The sequence below is a fragment of the Balaenoptera borealis genome (assembly GCF_965194805.1).
Source record: "Balaenoptera borealis genome assembly, chromosome: 4".
Lineage (NCBI taxonomy): Eukaryota > Metazoa > Chordata > Mammalia > Artiodactyla > Balaenopteridae > Balaenoptera > Balaenoptera borealis.
The window spans coordinates 95,242,578-95,268,829 of NC_138861.1; the positions used below are offsets into that span (position 1 = coordinate 95,242,578).

At 34.7% G+C, this 26,252-nt stretch overlaps 1 long non-coding RNA gene across 1 annotated transcript; it reads right to left on the minus strand.

Annotated features, from left to right (window-relative positions):
• Window positions 1-1,396: 1,396 nt before the first annotated feature.
• On the minus strand, window positions 1,397-18,536 carry LOC309627418. The gene is made up of 2 exons (XR_014243737.1): window positions 9,039-18,536; window positions 1,397-8,717 (listed from the first exon to the last, which is right to left on the minus strand). It is a non-coding gene; the product is annotated as an uncharacterized lncRNA (long non-coding RNA).
• Window positions 18,537-26,252: the final 7,716 nt, after the last annotated feature.

A 26,252-nucleotide genomic window follows, 5' to 3' on the forward strand; every position in this document is an offset into this window, starting at 1 on the left:
TAAAACTTTAGGACTGAGGCACTTTCAAGATGGCAGAGGAGTAAGATGTGCAGATCACCTTCCTCCCCACAAATACATCAAAAATACATCTACATGTGGAACAACTCCTACAAAACACCTACTGGACACTGGCAGAAGACCTCAGACTTCCTGAAAGGCAAGAAACTCCCCACGTACCTGTGTAGGGCAAAAGAATAAAGGAAAAACATAGACAAAAGAATAGGGACGGGACCTGCCCCTCTGGGAGGGAACTGTGAAGGAGGAAAGGTTTCCACACACTAGGAAGCCCCTTCACTGGTGGAGACAGGGGATGGGCAGGGTGGGAAGCTTCGGAGCCATGGAGGAGAGCTCAGCAACAGGGGTGCAGAGGGCAAAGCAGAGAGATTCCAACACAGAAGATCAGTAGTGACCAGCACTCACCAGCCTGAGAGGCCTGTCTGCTCACCATTCAGGACAGGTGTGGACTGGGAGCTGAGGCTTGGGTTTTGGAGATAAGATCCCAGGGAAAGGACTGGGGCTGGCTGCATGAACACAGCCTGAAGGGGGCTAGTGCACCACAGTTAGCCAGGAGGGAGTCTGGGGAAAAGTCTGGAACTGCCTAAGAGGCAAGAGACCATTGTTTCAGGGTACAGAAGGAGAGGGGATTGAGACCAGCACCTAAATGAGCTCCAGAGATGGGTGTGAGCTGCAGCTATCAGCATGGTTGCCAGAGATGGGCATGAAATGCTAAGGCTGCTGCTGCAGCCACCAAGAAGCCTGTGTGCAAGCACAGGTCACTATCCAAACCACCCATCCCAGGAGACTGTGCAGCCTGCCACTGCCAGGGTCCCATGAACCAGTGACAACTTCCCCTGGAGAACACATGGGGTGCCTCAGGCTGTTGCAATGTCATGCCGGCCTCTGCCAACGCAGGCTCACCCCGTATTCTGTACCCCTCCCTCCCCCCAGACTGAGTGAGCCAGAGACCCCTAAACAGCTGCTACTTTAAACTTTTCCTATCTAGGTGGGGAACAGAAGCCCTCAGGCTACCTACATGCAGATGTGGGGTAAAATCCAAACCTGAACCCCAGGAGCTGTGCGAACAAAGAAGAGAAAGGGAAATCTCTCCCAGCAGCCTCAGGAGTAGTGGATTAAATCTTCACAATCAACATGATGTGCCCTGCATCTCTGAAATTCCTGAGTAGACAACGAGTCATCCCAAAATTGAGGTGGTGGACTTTGGGAGCAACTGTAGACATGGAGTTTTCTTTCTGCATCTAATTTGTTTCTGGTTTTATGTTTATCTTAGTTTAGTATTTAGAGCTTATTGTCATTGGTAGATTTGGTTATAGATTTGGTTGCTCTCTTCCCTTTTTTTTATATATATATATTTTTTTCCTTTTTCTCTTTTTGTGAGTGTGTATGTGTATGCTTCTTTGTGTGATTTTGTATGTATAGCTTTGCTTTTGCTATTAGCCTTAGGTTTCTGTCTGTCCTTTTATTTATTTATTTTTTAGTGTACATTTTAGTGCTTGTTATCATTGGTGGATTTTTTTTTTTTTTTTGGTTTGGTTGCTCTCTTATTTTTTTCTTTATTTAATTACTTTTTAATTTTTTACAATTATTTTTAATAACTTTATTTTTTCTTCCTTTCTTTCTTTCTTTTTCTGTCTTTTCTTCTGAGTGGTGTGGCTGACAGGGTTTTGGTGCTTCGGCCGGGGGTCAGGCCTGAGCCTCTGAGGTAGGAGAGCCGAGTTCAGGACATTGGACCACCAGAGACCTCTTGACCCCATGTAATATCAATCGACTAGAGCTCTTCCAGAGATCTCCGTCTCAACACTAAGACCCAGCTCCACTCAATTACCAGTAAGCTCCAGTGCTGAACTCCCCATGCCAAAAAACTAGCAAGACAGGAAAACAACCCCACCCATTAGCAGAGAGACTTCCTCATACTAAGTGAACAGACGGCCCAAAACACACCACTGGATGTGGTCCTGCCCACCGGAAAGACAATATCCAGCCTCATCCACCAAACACAGTCACCAGTTCCCACCAGCAGGAAGCCTACACAACCCACTGAACCAGCCTTACCCATTGGGAGCAGACAGAAAAACAATGGGAACTACAAACCAGCAGCCTGCAAAAAAGAGACTGCAGACACAGTAAGATAAGCAAAATGAGAAGACTCAGAAATACATAGCAGATGAAGGACCAAGGTAAAAACCCTCCAGAAAAAACAAATGAAGAGGAAATACGCAGTCTACCTTAAAAAGAATTCAGAGTAATTATAGTAAAGATGATCCAAAATCTTGGAAATAGAATGGAGAAAATGTTTCCACAAGAAATGTTTCACAAGGACCTAGAAGAACTAAAGAGCAAACAAACAATGATGAACAACACAACAAATGAAATAAAAAATTCTCTAGAAGGAATCAATAGCAGAATAACTGAGGCAGAAGAACAGATAAGTGACCTGGAAGATAAAATAGTGGAAATAACTACCATAGAGCAGAATAAAGGAAAAAGAATGAAAAGATTTGAGGACAATCTCAGAGACCTCTGGGACAACATTAAATGTACAAACATTCTAATTATAGGGGTCCAAGAAGCAGAGAAAAAGAAAGGAACTGAGAAAATATATGAAGAGATTATAGTTGAAAACTCCCCTAATATGGGAAAGGAAATAGTCAATCAAGTCCAGGAAGCACAGAGAGCCCCATACAGGATAAATCCAAGGAGAAACATGCCAACACAAATATTAATGAAACTATCAAAAATTAAATACAAAGAAAAAATATTAAAAGCAGTGAGGGAAAAACAAAAAAATAACATACAAGGGAATCCCCATAAGGTTAACAGCTGATCTTTCAGCAGAAACTCTGCAAGCCAGAAGAGAGTGGCAGAACATATTTAAAGTGATAAAAGGGAAAAATCTACAACCAAGATTACTCTACCCAGCAAGAATCTCATTCAGATTTGATAGAGAAATTAAAACCCTTACAGACAAGCAAAAGTTAATAGAATTCAGCACCATGATCCAGCTTTACAACAAATGCTAAAGGAACCTCTCTAGGCAGAAAACACAAGAGAAGGAAAAGACCTACAATAACACACCCAAAACAATTAAGAAAATGATAATAGGAATATACATATCAATAATTACCTTAAATGTGAATGGATTAAATGCTCCAACCAAAAGACATAGACTGGATTAATGGATACAAAAACAAGATCTGTATATATGCTGTCTACAAGAGACCCACTTCAGACCTAGGGACACATACAGACTGAAAGTGAGGGAATGGATAAAGATAGTCCATGCAGATGGAAATCAAAAGAAAGCTGGAGTAGCAATTCTCATATCAAACAAAATAGACTTTGAAATAAAGACTATTACAAGAGACAAAGAAGGACACTACATAATGATGAAGGGATCAATCCAAGAAGAAGATATAACAATTTTAAATATTTATGCACCCAACATAGGAGCACCTCAACACATAAGGCAAATACTAACAGCCATAAAAGGGGAAATCGACAGTAACACAGTCATAGCAGGGGACTTTAACACCCCACTTTCACCAATGGACAGATCATCCAAAATGAAAATAAATAAGAAAACACAAGCTTTAAATGATGCATTAAACAAGATGGACTTAATTGATATTTATAGGACATTCTACCCAAAAACAACAGAATACACATTCTTCTCAAGTGCTCATGGAACATTCTCCAGGATAGATCATATCTTGGCTCACAAATCGAGACTTGGTAAATTTAAGAAAATTGAAATCATATCAAGTATCTTTTTGGACCACAACGCTATGTGACTAGATATCAATTACAGGAAGAAGTCTGTAAAAAATACAAACACATGAAGGCTTAGCAATACACTAATAAATAACCAAGAGATAACTGAAGAAATCAAAGAGGAAATCAAAAAAATACCTAGAAAAAAATGACAGTGAAAACATGATGACCTAAAACCTATGGGATGTAGCAAAAGCAGTTCTAAGACGGAAGTTTATAACAATACAATCCTACCTCAAAAAAAAAGAAACATCTCTAATAAGCAACCTAACCTTTCACAGAAAGCAATTAGAGAAAGAAAAACAAAATAAACCCCAAAGTTAACAGAGGGAAAGAAATCATAAAGATCAGATCAGAAATAAATGAAAAAGAAATGAAGGAAATGATAGCAAAGATCAATAAAACTAAAAGCTGTTTTTTTGAGAAGATAAACCAAATGGATAAACCATTAGCCAGGCTCATCAAGAAAAAGAGGGAAAAGACTCAAATCAATAGAATTAGAAATGAAAAAGGAGAAGTAATAACTGACACTGCAGAAATACAAAGGATCATGAGAGATTACAACAAGCAACGATATGCCAATAAAATGGACACCCTGGAAGAAATGGACAAATTCTTAGAAAAGCACAACCTTCCAAGACTGAACCAGGAAGAAATAGAAAATATAAACAGACCAATCACAAGCATTGAAATTGAAACTGTGATTAAATATCTTCCAACAAACAAGAGACCATGACCAGATGGCTTCAAAGGGGAATTCTATCAAACATTTAGAGAAGAGCTAACACCTATCTTTCTCAAACAATTCCAAAATATAGCAAAGGGAGGAAGACTCTCAAACTCATTCTACGAGGCCATAATCACCCTGATACCAAAACCAGACAAAGATGTCACAAAAAAAAAAACTACAAGCCAGTATCACTGATGAACATAGATGCAAAAATCCTAAACAGAATGCTAGTAAACAGAATCCATCAGCACATTAAAAGGATCATGCACCATGATCAAGTGGGGTTTATCCCAGGAATGCAAGGAATCTTCAATATACACAAATCAATCAATGTGATAAACTATATTAACAAATTGAAGGAGAAAAACCATATGATCATCTCAATAGATGCAGAAAAAGCTTTCAACAAAATGCAGCACCTATTTATGATAAAAACCCTGAAGAAAGTAGGCATACAGGGAACTTACCTCAACATAATAAAGGCCATATATGGCAAACCTACAGACAACATCGTTCTCAATGGTGAAATGCTGAAACCATTTCCACTAAGATCAGGAACAAGACAACTTTGCCCACTCTCACCAATATTATTCAACATATTTTTGGAAGTTTTAGCCACAGCAATCAGAGAAGAAAAAGAAGTGAAAGGAATCCAAATCAGAAAAGAAGAAGTAAAACTGTCACTGTTTGCAGATGACATGATACTATACATAGAGAATCCTAAAGATGCGACCAGAAAACTACTAGAGCTAATCAATGAATTTGGTAAACTGCAGGATACAAAATTAATACAAAATCTCTTGCATTCCTATACACTAATGACCAATAATCCAAAAGACAAATTAAGGAAATCACTCCCTTTTACCATTGCAACAAAAAGAATAAAATACCTAGGAATAAACCTACTTAAGGACCTGTATGCAGAAAACTTTAAGACACTGATGAAAGAAATTAAAGATGATACAAACAGATGGAGAGATACCATTGGAAAAATCAATATTGTGAAAATGACTATACTACCCAAAGCAATCTACAGATTGATTGCAGTCCCTGTCAAACTACCAATGGCATTTTTCACAGAACTAGAAAAAAAATTTTCACAAGTAGTATGGAAAAACAAAAGACCCCAAATAGCAATAGCAATCTTGAGATAGAAAAACGGAGCTGCAAGAATCAGGCTCCCTGACTTCAGACTGTACTGCAAAGCTACAGTCATCAAGACAGTATGGTACTGGCACAAAAACAGAAATATAGATCAGTGGAACAGGATAGAAAGCCTAGAGATAAACCCACACACCTATGGTCACCTTATCTTTGATAAAGGAGTTCAAAATATACAATGGAGAAAGATAGCTTCATCAGTAAGTGGTGCTGGGTAAACTGGACAGCTACATGTAAAAGAATGAAATTAGAACACTTCCTAACACCATACCAAACACATACACAAAAATCAACTCAAAATGGATTAAAGACCTAAATGTAAAGCCTGACACTGTAAAACTCTTAGAGGGAAACATAGGCAGAACACTCTATGACAAAAATCACAGCAAGATCCTTTTAGACCCACCTCCTAGAGAAATAGAAATAAAAACAAAAATAAACAAATGGGACCTAATGAAACTTAAAAGCTTTTGTCACAGCAAAGGAAACCATAAGCAGGATGAAAAGACAAACCTCCAAATGGGATAAAATATTTGCAAATGAAGCAACTGACAAAGGATTAATCTCCAAAATATACAAACAGCTCATGCAGCTGAATATCAAAAGAACAAACAACCCAATCCAAAAATGGGCAGAAGACCTAAACAGACATTTCTCCAAAGAAGATATACAGATTCCAACAAACACATGAAAGAACGCTCAATTTCACTAACCATTAGAGAAATGCAACTCAAAACTACAATGAAGTATCGCCTTACTGTCATCATCAGAATGGCCATCATCAAAAAATCTACAAACAATAAATGCTGGAGAGGGTGTGGAGAAAAGGGAAACCTCTTACACTGTTGGTAGGAATGTAAGTTGATACAACCACTATGGAGAATAGAATGGATGTTCTTTAAAAAACTAAAAATAGAACTACCTTACGACCAAGCAATCGCACTACTGGGCATATACCCTGAGAAAACCGTAATTCAAAAAGGTACATGTACCACAATGTTCATTGCAGCACTATTTACAATTGCCAGGACATGGAAGGAACATAAGTGTCTATCGACAGATTAATGGATAAAGAAGATGTGGCACATATATACGATGGAATGTTACTCAGCCATAAAAAGAAATGAAACTGAGTTATTTGTAGTGAGGTGGATGGACCTAGAGACTGTCATACAGAGTGAAGTAAGTCAGGAAGAGAAAAACAAATACTGTATGCTAACACATATATTTGGAATCTAAAAAAAATAAATGATTCTGAAGAACCTAGGGACAGGACAGGAATAGAGATACAGACGTAGAGAATGGACTTGAGGAAATGGGGAGGAGGAAGGGTAAGCTGGGACGAAGTGAGAGAGTGGCATGGAGATATATACACTACCAAATGTAAAATAGACAGCTAGTGGGAAGCAGCCGCATAGCACAGGGAGATCAGCTCAGTGCTTTGTGACCACCTACAGGGGTGGGACAGGGAGTGTGGGAGTGAGACGTAAGAGGGAGGAGATATGGGGATATATGTATATGTATAGCTGATTCACTTTGTTACACAGCATAAACTAACACACCATTGTAAATTAATTATACTCCAATATCGATGTCTAAAAAGTAAATAAATAAATATATTAAATACAAAATAAAAGACTTCAGGACTTCTTTTAAAACACCTCTTCTTACCCTTGTATCTTTTAGCTGTCAATATTATATGGTTTCATGGTTATTGAAAGCTGAGTTTACATGGGAGGAGGATACAGAGGGGGATTTGTGGCAAAATTATGAGAATTATTTGACACAAATATTGAACACATAGTATGTGTTTCCCTACTTAGTGCTATATCATTACTAGTTCATACTTTCTTAATTTGTAAAACAATTGAGTTTGGATGTTTAAGGGCATTTGCCTAAAACTGGAGCAAAAAAACCTCTAATGTTATTTTACATTAGAAATATTTTCATAGAATTAATCATTTATAATTCTATTTCATGTTTTACATTTAAGCTATTATTACAATTAAAATATCTATGATAAACTTACAAAAATTGCAGGATTTTAAAAATGGCATACTTGCAATTTATCTTGAATAATGAGAATGCAACAAAGCATGTAAAAATTTTTTGTCAGATAAGAAGTAAATTGGTACACTATTCAGGGAAAGACAGTTATAATCCAGAAAGACTAGAGAAATAAATCTGCTAATTTCAGCTAAACGGGCCGTAAGTTAATAACCTTGACAGAGGAAAATTATTTTATAGTTACAATAATACCCATGAACCCAAAGCCTAATGTATGGATAAAAAGATAGCAGATATTCTATTAGAGCAATTCCACTTAAACAAGAGCAATCGTTTTGTGATTCTGGACATGGCTGGAACATGTTGTGAAATACTGTTTGGAATATAGCTACTCAATGGCATAATTACCCTTGAGGGAACAGAACACACAGTGTATCAGAATCAAAGATGTTATTTGAGAGAAAAGTTTGAGGAAATTGGGCTTATTCATTTTAATAAAGAATCAATAACCTTTCATGACCTAATTGAAGTTATAGAATTCTAAAAGCAATAGATAAAATTGATCCTAATAAATTCTTCTGTCTACTCAAGTCAATAAGAAGAGGAAATGATCTCAAAATTGGAAAACTGGGGCCAGAAATGAAATTGAGGTATAGGCATTTCATTCATGGCATGGGATAAATTGCAACTAAGGCAGTTGGAGCAGTGCAGCAGTGTGTGTGAGTGTGAGAGTGAAATGCAGGAGAATGAGAGAGTCAGAGAACTTTGAAAGAATAGAATGTGATAGCTTATAATGTACTGACCAACTTAAAACCTCACCAATGAGGAGATACCATGTTAAATATTTATGATAAAATCTGGATGTGATCAAATTAATAAAGAAAGGACTTCAGTTGTTACAGTAACCTGGGCTCTCTCTAGAGCAAGTCTCTTCCTTAGCAGTTCTTTTGCAAACTGATGGTGGAAACATCACTTTCATCACTCCTCTCTCTTTAAATGGTACACTTTTGCCCACATAGTTAAATTGAACCTCTTGGGCTTCCCTGGTGGCGCAGTGGTTGAGAATCTGCCTGCCAATGCAGGGGACACGGGTTCGAGCCCTGGTCTGGGAAGATCCCACATGCCGCGGAGCAACTGGACCCGTGAGCCACAACTACTGAGCCTGAGCGTCTGGAGCCTCTGCTCCTCAACAAGAGAGGCCACGATAGTGAGAGGCCCGCACACCGCGATGAAGAGTGGCCCCCACTCGCCGCAACTGGAGAGGGCCCTCGCACAGAAACGAAGACCCAACACAGCCAAAAATAAACATAATAAATAATAATAAATAAATAAATTAAAAAAAAAATTGAACCTCTTTATCTAGTCATTCAAGCATTCTAGATCTGATGCCAAATTATATTTCTAGAATCAATTCTTAATTTCCCTACTGAAGTGTGTAGCAAGGTTTGTATTTTTGCAAGTTGCTGCAAAGTAAATATTTAATATGAAAGCATAGTACATATGATATCTCAAATTTACTTGACAAGAGTCTTTATTTGAAGGAGGGCAGAATGGGAATATATCCACAAACTAGTATTCCATGGAACACTTTTTGGTAATGATAACTGGACAGAAGCCTAGATCAATATTTACTAATCTATTTTAGTGTCACAGAGCCAAAAATGAATTGGAGCAAAGAAAGCTCTGGACCTGACCCCACCTCTCAAATTAATATACTTTAATTTAGACACAGTGTAGGGAAATTCACAGCCTTCCTCTGACAATGTCCAATTTTACAATTCCTACTTTTTATATTATGTTGCTTATTCATAGAAAATGCATATTATTGATGGTATTCTAATCAATTCTGATTTAATATTACATGTCAACATCAAGAAAATTAAATGTAAATAAGTACGTTTGCTACAATTTATTTTCTTCATAATGAGCACTGAATAATTCAATTTAAATAAGAATTTAAATTGTTTATGAAATATCAATTTTAAGCAGATATTATATTGTCATTTAAAAAAACAAAATGCTACTTCTACATGATTTGATAACTTTTATCCAAAGATTGCTGGAATATTTTAATTAGAAGAAATATTATTCAATGTAAGTGTCAATTTTAAAATGTGTTCTATTTTCCCCAGTTTTCTTCCAGTCTTCAAGTTTAGTGTGTCTTAACTGTACCTTTGACTGGTTTAAGAATTTTGGGAATATTTGGATTCTCTAGAACCATGTATCTTTCATCCAAATAAATGTTGATTTTTAAAAACTAGAAGCCATTAGCTTTATATTGAGGAAGAAGGATTTGACAACTTGAGTTTTACTGATTTCAAGAGCATGTCTTTTGAAATCCATCCTTCTGATAATTTTTAGATATTGTTATTTTTCCAGAAATAGTCAACATTTGTAAGTGTGTTTGGTAAATTGCTTTATGATTTTATTCAAAATTCCACTGACAGTAGATAAAAATCAAATTTATACTTAGATCTTCAAAGTCCCTAGTGAAAAAAATATATGGTGTTGGTCAATACAACTGAGAAATACCTTGGGATATTAGATACATATTGTAATTGTTGTATATTTGCTTCTACATAAGACAGAGTGAGTACTTCTTACAGTCTGTAGGAACTTGTCATCGATAATAGCATGTTTCAAGGCTTATGAATATTATACAAAATAAAAATATAAAAAGAGACATATATACATATCTACAAATATGATATATATGAAAATAGAATATATATGTATATATATAAACAGACAAAAAATACACATGTGCATATATGTATGTATTTATAGAGAGACATGCTTACTCAAATATATATATATTTATATACACAGACAAAAATCTTACAGTGGTTTTAATATTACATACATGTAAATATATCTGTTTATATGTATATCTACCTATGCATATATAAAACAGAAAGGTTTTTTTCTGAAATTCTGTGATGATGACGTTGAATTTAAAACATGTAAATCACAATGACATCCTTTATCTACTGAAGAAAATAATAAAATAATCTGTTTCTCATGGATCCCCACAATTTCCATGGATACTTTCTAATTCAGTGACTAAAAAGTGCCATGGACCTTAATGAAATTTATACAGAACAGTTTAAAGGACCTGAAGGAATTAAGTGTCCTTTTCCTTTGTGAGCCAGTACCATTTACAAATTTAAAAGCGGCAAAAACTTTCCTTAAATTGAGCACTTAATTTCAGGACAGCCCTATCTTTATTCTGGGTTGTTAAATTTTGATAGAGAAAGAAGCCCACCTACTGGGCCATATAATGGGGCATGCTCAAGGAAAAAACAAGTTGAGATATACTTAAAATGTGATTAGAAACAATCAGGGCAGGCAACTGAATTAAAGGGCAGCTGAGTACAGCAAAGGCTAACTTGGTTACATTCGCTGACATAGACAGAGGTCAACAGATTCAAGCTCCACCTTTGGGATCCACTGTCACATAAAGCAAACTTTTAAAAATTATTCTGTAGTTAGCCCAAGACATATATCCACCTCCCCACAAATGATTTTGGTCTCTGCATACTATGGAAGAGATCTTTCTTCTTTGAGTAGAATTTGGACAATTGGATGAGATTTCATTATGCCATCCGTCTTCTACACTCCTTCTCTTTCTGCAGGAAGAAGAGCCAATATGCTGAATATCTCTGAAGTTGTATCTCCTCCTGGACTCATCTTTTGACCAGTTCAAATCTTACTGCTTTTCTCCTTTGTCCTATTAATGAAACAGCAATTGATTAAATGCTTCATATTCAAATATCACATTTCATTAGCTTGAAATAATTCAAATTTGGGTGCAGAAAAGAGTTGTGACTACTATCATGATAAAGACTATATTGTGAGAGTAATAAGACAACGCACTATTATGATGCAGAAGCATCAGTTTTATCACCATAGCTCTTTTCATTAACATTTTCTTATTAATTTATTTACCTCTTTTTGATCTCTTTTCCCGTGAAACTGTAAGGTTCATGATAGTGGAACTTTTTTGGGGGTATTGTTTTGTTTTGTTACATCATGCCTCTCTATTGCCAGATAAGTGCTTGGACAAAAGAAACTAAACATTTGGGAATAAATAAATTGATTTTTGAGAACTGCTTTACATGACTCACCCGGGAGTCTGGAAAGTGTTTCATATAAATTGAGATAAAAAGGATATAAGAAAAAATATTAAAAACTTTCAGACAGAATCCATTTTTTGTTTAGGATCAATTTTCTAGATAATTTTATACAAAATATATTTTATCTTCAAAATTTGAATGATATATGAAATTACGGTCATTGTTATAGATGAGGAAAATAAGGCTCTAATTTTGTTCACTTTAAAAGTAGAATAAAGATCCAAAAGCATGTGCTCTGATATACTTTCCACTTTGTCATACTGGTATATTGTAAATTCAGGAGTAAAACCCAAAATGTTTAACAACTTCTGGTATAAAATAGGCATCCAACAATCAGAAAGGACTCTGGTCTTGGTAGTGGAGTTGAAGAACTCTTCGTAAGGAATAAATCCCATCATTGGTAAATCATGGGGACCTCCAGGGGCAGGCCAAACTGTGGCAGCTGGGGCTCAGAGCAGTAGCTATTTATAAATGTGTGTGTAAGTATTCTAATATTTTACTAATAGGCATAGTAGTACCAGTACATCACTTTGTGTCAATGATTATATAAAAGTCAGAAATCACTGTACTTATTTCTGTTTTTTACTTCCTTAGAATGTTTGCAAAATCTTGAGAAAATGGTCTATATTCATGTGTTTTTATTTCATTGATATAATAATAGTAATACTCTTGACATTTAGTAAGTACTTACTTTTCTCTAGGTGTTTAAAAAGTGTTTCATATGCATTAAATAATGTCTTAGTAGTATCGTCTTTTGAGTATTCCTACAAGTTTATTTTATATTATACCTATCAAAGAAAAATTCTGAAAATACCATATCTATGCTTGTTATGTTAGTTTCATTTCAGGGTATAGAACTAAAACTTTACTGTTCAAGTCTCAATCAAATGATTTGCATGAACACTTTTTTCATATCAGCAAAGTAATCCTTGCATTTGAGGGAATAATGATGTCATTTCAAGAGAAAAATCCTTTATCATTGGGGGCATGCAAACTCCTCTCCATTTGCTTATCTTTATGAAGACCCCTTATATGTTTGAATAGAGAAAAAATATGTCAAATTATACTCTAACATTGATCTCTGAATGAAACATCTTCAATAGTTCAGATACAAGATAAATGCCTTTTAATCAGACTGACATTATAGAAAATTGAAAACATGAGAAGAAAATATAGTTTTATGACAAAACTGATTTAGTTTTCAAATTGTTTCTAATATCTGAGCCAAAAGGTGTAGTCACTTGTTTGTTTTTCTGCACTGAATGTCTCCACACCTGAAATGCAGCTTTAATGTGCAAAGTTTAGATTTAAAACTTTGCTGGTTAATGTTCTTACAATATTCAGTAAAATTTTCATTTATCAATAACATTATATAAATTAGTGTTTTCTGTATTGTTTTCATGTAATATGAACTCATGTTCCATAGTAATAATGCCAGTTGTGATTTATAAACTTAAATTAGAAAATAATTATAGATCAATTGGAAAATGATTATTTTCCAGTTGGAAACCATATTAATTTTTAAATGGCATGAGTTCAGTTGAAAAACAGCAGAAATAATATTAACTATTTTCAACTGTTTATTTATTTTGTGCATTATTCACTTGTCTTTATTATAAACTTTCATAGAATGTTATTGTCTTGCATATATTTCTTGAGCTAATCTATGCCTTACTCAATGAAGGATCTGAGATGTGTTTACTTTTATATTTCTAGTAGTAAACACAGTGGTAAAAAGATAATAAACACTAAAGTATTTTTTGAACTGAAGTATTTTAATTAAATTTGTAATGTAAGACTACTAATTATAGACAGTTCGTCAGGGAAATAATTTAATTAACCAAAAATCCCCATAAAACAACACTGAGCTTTTAACTCAGTTTAATGAAGATAATTAAATAGAGATATATAAACAATGACAGATAATCAGATAAACAAATAATTTGACACTATTTTTACATTTAGATTTGTTTATAGACTTATGGAATTATGGAATATTTAGTTACATTTAGTTATGGAATCATGTTGACTTTAAAATTGAGAAGTAATAAAGCAATAAAATGAATGGAATCCAAGAATATTCTACTATGAACAAGGTCTGCATAAAAATGTGTTCCACTTATTATTTATTTGAATGCAGAGAAATTTGGAAGTTTTATAGAGAAAGAAAGATCATATTAGAGTAAGTATTGATAAATGCTGGGTGCATCCATCAAGTATCTTGGCAGTCATCATGCAGCAGGGATAGTTTGCCCTCTAGTTCAAATTGTTTCTGTTGTAAGGTACAACACAAAGTAGTTAAGTGTTGCTTTCAAAACTCTGGAAACATATTAGTTTACAATAATACATCTTGGTCTGCAATATAAGTACAGACATTATTCCTTAAGAAGAACATGTATCTACCAGATAATAGAAGCTTGAACACAAAAAGTTATGGGGGAAATATTGGTGGAATTACTCAGTAGGAACTTTGATTTGTATGGAAAGTACATGCAAGTAATATCTGAGATAATAGGAGAAGACACTTGTGGAACGTTCATATGTATCAGTAAGATGTGGACAGCTCAAAGGTTAATGCCAAACACTTTTGTACAGCTCAGTTCTCTTTTTCACGATGGAAGTTTGTTAGCAGCATGATTTGGGGTGTGGAGGGGAGGTGATAATATCTGGTATTCCTTTTGGACAGATTTCCATGGCCCTGCACAATTCCAAGATTGATTCTAACAGTGCTTGTTAATGGCACATGATCAATTAATTTTCTTGAATGAATGTAAGCTTAGTTTCTGCCTATCCTAAATGAAAAAACTCCCTTTTTAATATGCAGGATAAGGAAGAAAAAAGTTTCCTTAACATTTTTCAACTGAATGATCCCTTTTTTGGTGCATTGTTATGAAGGGATGTTATCTGCAAAACACAGTAAATAGAAGTGCAATAAAATGAGGTATGCCTGTGAGTCTACAAGTATGAAAATATTTTTTAAAGCCTTGCACTAAACAGTTCTACTCTCAGGAATTTATTTTAAGGAAATAATCATTGTTGTAGTTACTCTGTTTATTTCTTTAGCTTATTATTGTTTAAAAATTTAGAAAACCACCTAGATATGCAGCAGTATGGAATATTAAATACATTATTGTACAACTATGCAATAGTATGTAATGCAGCTAAATAAAATAATGAGTTGAAACATCAATTTTTATAACAAACATTGGAGAGATGGCCCACAATTATGACTTTTCAGGTTAACTTATTCTCTGCATAAAACATCTAAATGAATTTCAAGAAAAATAGCTGAAATTTATAGAATATGAGGTAGTTCAGTATGGTTGCTTGATTCAAGATGAATTGGCAAAACTCATTTACGTGTGTGTGTATATACACATATATATGTTAGCCACCCCCCCGCCCCCGAGCCCTTATCCTTGGGGAATATGCTCCAAGACCCTCAGTGGATGCCTGAAACCTTGAATAGTACCAAACCCTATGTATACTGTTTTTCCCTATACATACACACCGATACGTTGGACAAAGGAATGATTCATATTCAGGGTGGGCGGACCGGGTTTGCGCGAGATGTCTTTACACTCCCCAGAATGGTGCACGATTTAAAACTTATAATTTGTTTATTTCTGGGATTTTCCATATGAAATGTTCAGATCATGGTTGACCAAGGGTAGCTGACATCTCTGAAAGCAAAACCTCAGATAAGGGGGAGTGTGCGCTCCCTCTCTCTCGTTCTCTACTATTTTTGAAGAATAGTCAAAAATACCTCTATGGCAAACAGACTGGGTAGACACAAAGAAATTTGAGAATGCAAGTTATCTTATTTTTTAAGAAAGAAAGAAACATAGTAAGAGAGGGAGAGATGGAGGAAGAGCGGGGGAAGGGAGAGAAGGAAGGAATAGGTAAATTTGCAGTCTTCGGTGTTCCATACATATAATTAAGTGCTATATCATTCCTTGCTATTCTTTTTTTGTTATACAATTACCAGATATTTTCTCCATGTTTTCCATGCAATGCAGTAAATGTCCTAAAAATTTTTATGGTTGAACACTTAGTAATGTCGGACTTACCAGAAAAATCTATGGAGGTACAATATGCATTTTGACAAGATTCAGCTTCTGGAAATTTGATGGAGGCTCAGGTATTATATAAACTGTTTAAATTACCTGATCTTCAATTTTTACATTTTAAAAATCTGACTTCCTGTCTCATAGAATTCCTGTCAATAATAATTTTTTTCCCCAAAGTGTTTGTAAATAAAAAGCAATAAATAATATGTAGTATTTTAGTGTCATTTTTATGTCTATATGACAGAAAAGGAAAGAGAAACAACTGTCTCCTCTGTTTTACTATTCAAAAAAGAGTGAGAAATGTGCACAGGTCACATAAATAGATGTTTTGTAGCTTTATTAGTGTAAAATTTCTTAAAGTACAATAAATTTTACATATTTAAAAAGTATAATTTGGTGAGTTTTGACATATGCATACAGCCATGTCCTCATCGCCACAGTCAAGGTCGCCTCTTAAACAAGTTACAAGTTTCCATTTATTATTTCTTATGTGCGAAGCATTATATGCACATTTGTAAAATTTACAACTGCCCTAAAAAAATAGGAATTAGTTTCACTATTTTATACAATAACAAATCCTAGCTGAGAAAAGTAGATGGCTTTCTTAAAAGAAAAAAAAAAGCCTTTAGTGTTGAGAGTTGGAGCTATGTTTCCTACGAATGTTATTTTATCCTAAAGTTCACTCTTCCAATTACATCAAGTTTCTGCCGAAGTAATATTTAAAATTAATATGACACTAGTCCAGATATACAAATCATGATGACAATTCTATCATTTAAAAAACATTAATTAACTCTGCCTTCTTGCTTATGTGTTTAAAGTTATATTAAGTAAAGAGTTATTTTAATTTGATTTTTACAATTCTTGTTTTCTGCTTCCAGCCACTGTGGTGGTAGTATTGGGTGACTATTATTCATCATCTACAGTTTTAAATACATTTGACAAAAAATGAGTCCAAAGGTAATAAAGTTCTATTTTTTAAATAAAAGATAAATTCACTTATATTATGATAATATCAGTCACTATTTATGTATGGTGCTTGATGGGTCTTTAATCTTCATTTTGTGTGGCTTTATGTGTACTTGTTCTCATAAAAATTGATAAATGCAGGGTTTAAAGTGAAATATAATTTTAAGGGTGCAATCGTTGACATGCTCCAGCTTTATATAATAATAAATTACGTTACAAAATGATTAGTCACCATTAAGTTTCTAGGAGTTTTGTTGTAGCTTTTTATCTTGCTGGGTTTCTAAGGACATGCTAGGACTTCCCTTAATGCTGAGAGCAACGAAGCAACCTGGTTCCCTCACTAGTTTTCCTCTTCTCTGTCAGTATTTCAACCTTTGAGTCAAGCACATGCAGATAACAAGATAATGAAGCTACAAGGCCACGGAGCCTTCTTGGTTTTTTGTTAGTACTCTGCCTTGGTACATCATTATCCCTGCTAAGACAGCTGAGTGTTTTATAACATTTTAAATAATACTCTGTATTGCTGACTCATAGGCATTTCATTGCTTATCATGAGCGTCACATAACAGAGAAGTGAATCACAGCAGAGAGCTCTAAAGAGCTATGCTGGGAAAACAGCTTACCAAGGAACAGCATTCAGAATGTACTTTCCATTCCTTTATAGAGTCTACTCTTGTCTATTACCATATATACAGTCACTTCACTTTTTTAAAGTGCTCTCAGCATTCAGGGCTTCTGCATGTCCATCAGCCTACTGGAGGCTGGCAAGTATATTAAGATGTAACTGTCCAGCAGGAGAGGGGCAGGAGACAGAGGAGGTTTCAGGTTAAAAATGAAAATTAAAAATCACCAGGAAATCTCCTAATTTAGGCTTCCTTCTCCACTGAGTTTTATATTATGCTAGTATTGTACCAAATGATTTTTCGACTGAAATAGGATGTGTAAGGTTTTTATGCAATTATACTGTATATCCAAAATAAGACTAAATGACAGTGACAAATAATATATTATTTTAATAATAAGTATAATATTATAATATAATAAACAGATTTCCTGTCATATTTATGTTGGTATAATATTGAGCGAATGTTATGTAATGACATTTTATTATTTTTATTATTTGGGATGTTCAGCCACTGGGAATTTAATAATATCTGCTAGTTACTATAGTGAATATTTTATTTTTGCAACAATTCTATAACTTTGGTAGTTATTCATATTTTATAAATGAAAATTTTAATTTCCAGAGGTGAATAACTTCTTTTTCAGTATTTAAGCTGAAGCCTTGCTGATAACAAAGGCTGTGCTCTTTCTAACTTACCACATTTTGAAATCTGATGATATTCACATTTAACTTTCTTTTTTTTTTTTTTAATTTTATTTATTTATTTGTTTATTTATGGCTGTGTTGGGTCTTCGTTTCTGTGCGAGAGCTTTCTCTAGTTGCGGCAAGTGGGGGGTCACTCTTCATCGCGGTGCGCGGGCCTCTCACTATCGCGGCCTCTCTTGTTGCGGAGCACATGCTCCAGATGCGCAGGCTCAGTAATTGTGGCTCACGGGCCCAGTTGCTCCGCAGCATGTGGGATCTTCCCAGACCAGGGCTCGAACCCGTGTCCCCTGCATTGGCAGGCAGATTCTCAACCACTGCGCCACCAGGGAAGCCCTTAACTTTCTTTTATTTCTTCTGAAGATCCTCTTTATCTACTTTTCATTAATTTCTCTAATAAAATACTACAATAATACTAAGAAGAAAGGTTCATGGTTTGGTCCTAATAAAATGGCCACTCTGTCTGTATTTTACTTCCAGAATGCTGCCATAATTGTTGCAGTAATATCACATCTCAGTTTGATCAGCTTTGAATTTCCTAATCAGTTTTCCATTATGAGAATCTCATATTGAGCTGTATACATCTCTACCATAATAGCGTATTGAAAATGCCCCAGATCCTTCCTTGGCAGAGCATGTAAGACATATTGGCATAGCTTCATCTGTCAACATGCCATTGTTAATACCAACTTTTGCTAGACTCAGTGAATATTTTGTGATTTATCTATTGGTAAACTAATAAATTGATTACTTTGTTCTTAAGATTTCTGAGCTTCAACATTTAGAAACAGCCATTAACATTCCCTCTCACCCACGTTTTGTGAACATTTCAGTTAGGCTGGTGTTTTACCTGCAAGGTACCCATTTTAATCCACTTTAAGAAACAAACTCCTTTGGAAAGTGCAGCAAACTTCAGAACATTACCCATATACTACAGGATGAGAGAATGTATGTGATGAGCAAGAAAGTGTAGTAAAAACACAATATATTTTATTAAAGACCTAGTAAGTTTTTATTCAGTCTTATCTAAGAAAATCCGAAACAAATATTATATCCAAGTAAACAGCCATTTCTGGGTCCTTAGCAAACACTGCGTTCTGAAGTTAAAAGCACACCCAGGGCAAATTCATGTTGAAACCTGACACAGAGTTAAAATACAATATTTTTATTTCTGATCATCAAAGGGATCCCAGAAATCCATAATTAAAGTCAATTAAGAAAAAAAGCAATTTGTTAATAAATCATGAAAGATATAAAAAAAAAAGACAACCCCATGAAAAATGAAAAAATAGGGGCCAGGAAACAATCCAGTTGTCTTTTCTAGAGGTGTATGAGTTCAGACTGAAAAACAAGAGTTGGCTAAGGCTTATAGATAACTGATAGAGGGAATAGTTCATAAAGAATTTGAAAAATGGGTATCAATTTTGGAGAAAACAATCAAATAAACTGTAGAATTTTAGAAATTGAAGAGATTAGGGGAAGAATAACTCATTTGGGTAACAATCCAAGAGGTTAATTGCTGTGCAGGATGGAATTACCGTCTTGTCAGTAGATTCGTGACATCACTCACCGGAAAGAAAATTACACTCATTGGTCTACAAGAATACAGTTTTAGGCCAATACCTAAGAACAGGGACCTTTATAGAGAAAATTACCCCAAGGTTTTCAATACAGGTGGGACTACAAGTGATGAAGACATATAGTGAGACTACGCTAGGGTGCCTTTGTCAAGGAATGAAATGGAAAAACAAAACAAAATTCTAGCTTAATAGAGAATTAAGAACTATAGATTGTCTTTCTGAGATTATTAAATGGTCCTAAAACTTCTGTTACTTCTTCTGTTTGTTACTGTTAGTGCATGCTTGTACTGACAAAGAGAAAAGTGCTTAAAATTTAAAAAAATATGTATTAGAAAAGTTTTGTGTATTTGTTTCAATGCAGTTAAAAAAGCAAGATTTGAGGAAAGTGTCACTCCACTGATGAGTTGGTGAATGCCTACTCAGAGAGAAGGCATTCAGACTGAGGTCCAGAGACTTGCTTCAACAAGAAGAACAAGAAAACTGAAGGATATAGGATAAATGCCATAGGTGTGACATCATGGAGGTGGACTATTAGAATCTCCCTTCAAGAAAGACATTTTCAACCGACTGCAAGTAGTGCATCTAGGTGACAGCATTTAGCTAGAGAACATTTGAAATCACAGAGTAAATGCTACTATGTTTTATGTACGTTGGACTCAATAAAGTGAGTCTGGAAGACTGACTACAGGCAATTGAACTTATAAACACTCAATATAAAAATAGCAAGCTGAGTGGAGACCTCATTAGAGATAAACTGGATGCCAGTTGGAACATCTCTTTTCTCTCTCATCACAGCATCTGTTTTCAAGGGTGTTTCTCCATGAACTCACCATATCAAAAGTCCTTGTTATGATGTGATTTCTTTTGTGTCATGATTCCTACTCATCTGGTGCGAAGCTCATAAGATTTAAGCTATGTTATATAGTTCAAGATGGAGTCACACTGGCCAATGTGAACTTCCATATTAGTTGTTTTGAAATGCCCAGTGTAGGACTGCAAGTATCTTAGAGTGATAAATTAAGAATGCTAATTTAGATAAAGAATTTGTTTGGTAATTTCTGTGGAAAGATTTCACTGGAACAGAAGGAGCAACTAACAGACATAAGACCCCCTGGAATGTAACTGTTAAACCCTACTGGCATGAGCTTAATGAGTTGAAGGCTCTGCTGGAGGACCTGACTCCACCCATTGAGATTGTTCTAGAGGGACACTGCCAGGGGCTCTATCAGAGCAGAAGAAGACTTCCTACTCATACTTGTCATGAGACCATTTGCTAGACCTGAGACCAGCATGAGAAGGCTGTTCATGTTAAGATGACTCCTTCCCAGGCTTCTTGGAGTGGCTTGTTACCCCCTATTTTCCTTTCTTTGACTAACTTGTGTTGCGTGCTAATTGTGTATAATAAACAGAGTGGTTTGTGAATTGAATATTGGCTACTTTTTGTATATTTCCAATCCCCTGGTTCTTACCTGGCCTTACTGCTGGACTCTGCAACAAATAATACTGGACACACTGTCACAAAACTCAGAATCAGTTTAAAAGATGTTCCACACACAGTGCTGAGACAGACAGTGGTATTTTTGTTTTCTGTTAGATATTAGCATGCCTGCTAATGCTAATCCTAGCATGCTAGGATATATGCTCTGCAAGGGCAGTAAATTCTATCTATTTTGTATTTTTATGTATAACATATGCCTACAATAGTGCCTTATATACAGAAACTATTCAATTGATATTAGTTGGATCAATAAATAGCTTTTTGTATGTGATGTTATGCAGTGTGGTGAAGTGCAATGGAATTTGAACTCAACACTCTAAATGAGATACATTTTGAGTCATAACCTACACAGCTTTGGCCACGAGATGTGAGGGAATATACACAGTAGAATATACATTGATAGACAAAGTGAAGAAAGCTGGGCCAGGCAAGTCTGGGACTAAGTTCTTCCCTTGAGTATGAGATTGATAATGCGAGAGATAGTCAGAAATCCACATTAGATTATACACGAGAACACAGAAAGCATATTTGTTTTAAATTTGAACTGGGAGCCATTGTCAAGTTATGTCTTATTGTATACAAAATACTCTCAAAGCTCTTTATAATGACATACAAGGTACTCTAGTCAGTCTACTTTTCTATGCAGCCACATCTAACATTTTACTTCAAACTTTACATTTTAATAATACTTACTTTAAACACCTTTCCACAACTAGCTTATTTATGTCTCTAGGCCTTTTAATTATGCTTTTTGGTAAAAAGGCATTGGTCAATATTATGTCGATCCAATTAATATTGTTTAATAAAATAGACAGATCTAGCATATATACACACATATACATATTCCAATTACTCTTTTATTTTCATGTTAGCTGTTTGAAAAAGCTGTTTGTAATATTTTTCTCATATAAATTATTTTTATTGTAGATCTATGTTAAATAGTGCAAATGGCTTACTTAATTAAGGATGTCAGTCCTAACATTCTCCAGCTTTGCTCCATGTCAAGTACACTCAGTCCTTGTCAGTCCCAGAATCTGTTCTAATAAAATGTGGGAGTATAGGAGAAATTCTATGTCACCAGTGCAGAATAAGAGATAGTGTGCAAGAAATAGGAAAATAAAAATCTAGGAAGATAGATAGGAAAATAAAAATCTAGTCCCTCTGTTATGAAGCAATATGAATGAAAGGTAATTGAGGTAAACATCTAGGCCCTCTTGGAATTACTGAACTTTTCTCCCAAATCCTGCCTTATTCTTCAGACTGTAAAAATAGAGTCCTAAATCCATTTTGGATTTAACATTTCATATTACTTTATCAAGATCTTGTTTACCTGCACAATTATCACCAGTACCAGTCTTCTTCAGCCTATGGTCTTTGTCCCTTTAGTCAAAATTTAGTAATACATCAAAGCAGAACTACCTCACTGAAGTCAAAATATACACACTGAAATCTTCACAGGACACACTAGCTTCTATGCCATGCCAATTCATTGATAGGAAATTGAGTTTCCACTTTATAATAGTACTGTGCATGATAATGGGTTACAAAGTTCGATAAAGTTTAGATGCTGCTCCTAAAAATATTATAGAATAATTGGCACATACACCTGTATAACCTGAATCAATACTTGAGGTGCGAAGTGTTTTCACCTTCATTTGTAAACATATGCAGAGCTGAGGTTGAACAAAGCAATCAATGTTCTCTCTGCCTTCTTATTTCAGCTCTCATACTCTAAACAAGTGTGCTTTTCACAGACTATTTAATGCCATGTGTTGCATTTTTGTGCTTTTTGTTGATGATTTTACTGTTTAAAATGGCCCCCAAGCAGAGTACTGAAGTGCTGTCTAGTATTCCTAACTACAAGAAGGTTGTGATATACCTTATAAAGAAAATACATGTTAGATAAACTTTCCTCAGGCATGCGTTATAGTCTTGTTGTCATAAGTTCAATGATAATGAATCAACAGTATATTACACTGAGAAAACGGAAGAAGAAATTTGCCAGTCTGCACATGAGGCCACTCAGAAAGTGCTAAAGTAGCATATACAGTGTGTGATGAAGTTATGGAAGAGCTGGAAAAGTGGCTAAATTTGTGGGTTCATGAGATGAGAACTGATTAAAAAATAAATAAATAAAGCATAGTGGACAGTATTTTTGAGAGGCTGAAAGTCTATAGACACATGCCACATGCTCTTCCAGGTATTATTCAAGACATACAGAAGTGATCAAAAGAGAAAAGTTTCCTGACTTCATGCAATTTATCTTCCAGTTCAGGCAGAAATGCAATCACCTAGTAAACAAATAAAAAACCAAGATGGTAACATAGTTATACCCTTCAATGAAAGAACTAAAACAGTGTAATAGTGGCTGAAGCAACTTTATATAGTGGCTGGAATGTGTCCTCCTCTTCCACATTCCAGCCAAGATATAAAAAACACCTAGAAGCCAGCCATGTGAAAAACGTATCTGAAAAATAGTTTTTCCTATATGAGATTTGTAATTAATTTTGTAAAATCATATTGCTAATTCTGAAATGAATGTAGAGTCAACATATAGTGAAATAAAAATCAGTTTCTGAATATTTTAGTAAATGAAAATAAAAAACATAGTTGTCATACCAAATACATTGTGTCAACATAAAAGATGAAACAATCACATGATACAGAAAAAGGAAGGTATTTCTGAAACCTCTCCCAGATTTGAAACTTCTTGGGACTGAAAATCTGGACCCATATTCTTATAGAGATTTACACATTTTAGGTTTGTAGCTATATAGAATCATCATAGAAACAGCTTTTCTGACACTGCTAGCAGTTCCGCTTCCAAGGCAAGTCAGAAACAGGAAGTAAAAAGGTATACAAAGAGGAAAAGTAATGAATAAATTTAACCAAACTTTGAGTCTCTCACATTTGATGTAGGTCAACCTTGAATTTTAGATTAATACTTGAATCACAATTCATCTAAATTAGGTCATCCATCCCTGGTGATAGATGTGTTTCAAAAATTAGCATTGACTTTCAAGTCATTGAAAATGTTTCTATGAAACTTTGGAAGAGTTTCAAGAAATTAAATATTTGACTTCTCTTTTAAATAAGAATTAGAAGAATATATTCCAAACTTTAAAAAATCAATTTATCTGAATATATTCCAAAATGTAATATTTTCATTCCTCTCAAAATTAAATTAATGACAAACATTCTGATATTTATTTATATTATATTCTTATGTTATATTATGTTATATATAATATTATATTATATTGTAGTTATTAGGATCTTATATTAAAACAAGCTAGCTATAAAGTAAACCAAACTCCTTATTCAACCATTCTTTAAAGATGGTCAAACTTTGCTGATAATACATCGTGGGGACACTTAAACAAGGGTCCTCACTTTTCTATGTTGGGGGGAGTGCCTGGCTTCTCTTCCCTCCCTCACTAACTCTGACCCAGGAGAGGAAAGATGAGTTGTCTGGTTGTTGAATATGAGAGGCAAAAATGAGGGTAGCACACTTTCCTTTTCTCATGGATGAGGTCAATCTGTTTGCATAGAAGGCAGATTGTACAGCCCTACACTCTGTGATGGGCTTAGTGGGGAGGCACTCTCCCTGTGAAGGCCACTTTTGTCTCTCATTGAGTTTGAGAATCTCTCCACTTCAGAGGTGAAGTTCAAGGAAGCCTATTTTACCATTTAAATACAACCATATTTTCCGAAGCTGATATCTTGATCTCCATTATTCTACCTGCTGTGCTTTATTACTAAAGGGATTCTAAATCAAAGTGGAAAGAAGAGGTATTCTTTATTAACCTTTAAAAATCCCAGAAATATAGAATAATTTTAGGAAAGGAGAAAATGCAATAGCAGGAGAAGTCATAGCCTTTGGAGTCAGAGACTCTTAAATTCAAATCTCAGCTCTTCTACCTCCTGGGCAACAGTGGGCAAGTTACTGATCTTCTTTAAGCCCACGTTCTCCCAGTACAAAGTGGAAATACTTCTGGTTCACTTGCAGGACTTGGAGATTGAAGATAGGGGAAATAAATTCCACAAGACAAAGAAGGTTCTAAATGAACATTTATTATCAATATTAATATCATTTTAATTTCATATTGATACTTCAAAAATTCAAACTTAAGTTATGATGTGGTTAAAGATTTTTCATGTTCAGATTATTATAATTGGTATTTCTCCACTATCACAATCATTATTAATTAATTCTTATGAATATCTCAAGAAAACCTATCACTACTAAATTAAGAAACATATAAGTTAATAAATTCCAGTTCACTTCATAGAATCATTACAAAATCCAATATATTTTAAATAGATTAGAATGTTAGGCACTTAACTAAATTGTCAAAGAATAAATATATATTATCTATTAAACTTTCTTGATACAGGTCTTATATCAAAATTTTCTTACCTTTCATTCACTTTTTTGCCTTCCTATTCCTTCACCCAATATTCTGAGGGCCTGAATAGAACTAAACGATGGAGGAAGGGAGAATTTACGCTCTCTGCCTAACTAAGCAGGTTTTCTTCTGATCTTGGACTAAGACTTAAACCATCAGAAATCCTGGTTTTCAGCTTTAGGACTTGAACTAGAACTTATACAATAGGCTCTGTTGGTTCTCAGGCCTTCAGATTTGACCTGGAACTATACTACCAGCTTTTCTGGGTCTCCAGCTTGCAAATGGCAGATCATAGGACTTCTCAGCCTCCACAATCTTATGAGTCAATTCCTTACAATGAATTTCTTTATTTACTTACTATTGGTTCTGTCTCTCTAGAGAAGTCTGATTAATACAAAAATCAATTCACAGCTTATTTTTGAGTAAATGAAAATGTAAAAATGAATCTCTATTCTCATACACAAAATAGAAATAATAAAATACACTTTGAAGTCATGTGAAGAGAAATAAGATATTCAAAAATCTTGAAACTTGTTATATACTTATTAAGAATTAAAGTTGTGATGAAAAATAATT